Raw genomic sequence first — 2125 nt, 5'->3', positions numbered from 1 at the left:
GACAACATTCAGAATGGGAGAAAATATTTGCAAATTATTCTTTAGTCTAGGGTTTTATAACCAGAATATATAGGAAACTCAAGCAATATATCCATAAAATCCTGAACAATCCAATTAAAAATAGGCAAATGAGTTGAATAGACAACTCTCCAAGGAAGACATACAAATGGCCAAAAAAGTATATGAAAAAATATTCAAAGTCTTTTGTCATAAAATAAATTCAAATTAAAGCCATAACGATATACCGTTTAACCCCGGTCGAATGGCTATGATCAAAAAACTAAAGAACAACAAGTGCTGGAAAGGCTGTGGTGAAAAGGAACCCTCTTACACTGTTGATGGGAATGTATCAATAAATTAGTATAACCTCTGTGGAAACAATATGGAGAATTCTCAAAAATCTCCAAATGCAACTATGATATAACCCAGTAATCCTATACCTTGGTATTTGCCCTAAGGATAGGAAAACGGTCTGAAAGACACTTGCAGCATCATTCACAATTGCTAAGCCATGGAATCAGCCTAAGTGTCCAACAATTGTTGACCAGCTTGGAAAACTATGGCAGATATATACAGTGGAATACTACTGAGTCATAAGAAACAATTCCATTAGCAGGTTTTGACTTCTACTTGGGTAAACCAATGAGGATATTGGGAGAAGATTGGAGAGTAGAAGCACAGTGGTATTTATTCATGTAGGTCTATCCCTCTTCTATTAGCTTTCTTCAAAATAGCTGAATATAAATAATATTAGTAAAGCAAGACTTTCAAAGACACACACTGTATACCTCCACTCAATATATATACAATGCCATGACCAGCAGATGGCCTAATGGTTACATCACTAGACTCCCACATAGTCGATCACAGTTCGAGTCCTGGACCCAATGACTTAAAACTCAGACCAGGCATGTATGCATGCACGTGTGCCAAGATCCTGAGAGGAGGATGAAGGAGAAGGGATTGTAACATCCCATCTCCCCAGGGAGTGATTTCTCACTTATGTTTCTCTCTGTCTCACTGGTGAGCACACATACCCTATAGCAAAAATCTCTCCATATATATATATATATATCCAATGTCTGTAGTCTATGGTAGAAATTGAAAGATCCAAAGATATGATAGTTGAAAGGATAACTGTAGATACCAGAGACTAAGGGAGGGGAGTCAGTAGAGGAGTCAAGGGGAGGATGAAAGGAACAAAGGGAATAAATATTTATCAAATAAAAGAATGTATATTCCTCTGCTGAAAAGAAATATTGTAAATTTTGCTTCATAAAAAAAATTGAAAACATGAGAAAAGTTATTATTGCACACTGGTCACTTCAAATTATATTTATTACCATATTGACTATTAAAGTCACCAAAATTTCTTGTCTTTTAAGTTAACATATTTTTACATTGATATTACACTTCAATTTGATTTTTCTCGTGTGAGTAAGATCATAGGTTACTTTCACTTATTAATTCTTTCATCCACTCATTCTTAAACTAGTGGTGATTAGATTCGTTTCCAACAATAGAATGACTTGTAAGCAGAAAAATATTTATTAAATGCATTGGTTGCACAAAGAATTATCTCACTCAAAGAATAAAATTTGTGTATCATGCAGCCAGAAAATTTGTAGTTAGTTCAGAACTTTGGTACTGTTCCAGTGAAAACTCCATAGTGGCTACTTCAGGACCCCCATAACACTGTGAATCAAACATCAGTCAGCCACCAAGAACTTGTGCCAGGTATCTGCTATTTGCTCTTCCAAATCTACTGTTTACTGTTTTCCACTTGGTTTTTCTACCCTAAAATGCTGACCATCCAGATTCCATTAGCAGGCTATGACTTCTACTTGGATAGACCAATGGGGATACTTGGAGAAGACTGGAGAGTAGAAACAAAGCAGAATTTATTCATTTAGGTCTATCCTTGATCTTTTAGTTTTCCTCAAACTGGCTGATTCTTTAAGTAAACCTTCTTTGCACCACTTTTCCTCGCTCTTGATTTCATTAACATTACCCATTTCTCATTCCTTCAGAAAAGGGTTACAGGCATTTCCATTGCTGCTAAGCTGGAGTTCTTTTTTTTTTTTTTTTTTTTTTTAAACACAGGGAATATAACAACGACACTACC

At 35.4% G+C, this 2125-nt stretch overlaps 1 long non-coding RNA gene across 2 annotated transcripts in view; it reads right to left on the bottom strand.

The window, feature by feature from the left end:
- Positions 1-1737: 1737 nt before the first annotated feature.
- LOC102486733 (uncharacterized) overlaps positions 1738-2125 on the bottom strand; it is a 51611-nt gene continuing 51223 nt past the window's right edge. For both annotated transcript variants that reach the window (XR_337234.1, XR_001369668.1), the window contains exon 4: positions 1738-1876. This is a non-coding gene — a long non-coding RNA (uncharacterized LOC102486733). The remainder of the gene's footprint in view (positions 1877-2125) is intronic.

Source organism: Tupaia chinensis, unplaced genomic scaffold, assembly GCF_000334495.1.
Source record: "Tupaia chinensis unplaced genomic scaffold, TupChi_1.0 Scaffold144806_1, whole genome shotgun sequence".
Taxonomy (NCBI): Eukaryota; Metazoa; Chordata; class Mammalia; order Scandentia; family Tupaiidae; genus Tupaia; species Tupaia belangeri.
The sequence above is the reverse complement of the archived record's forward strand: the minus strand, read 5'-3'. Positions and strand labels throughout refer to the sequence as shown.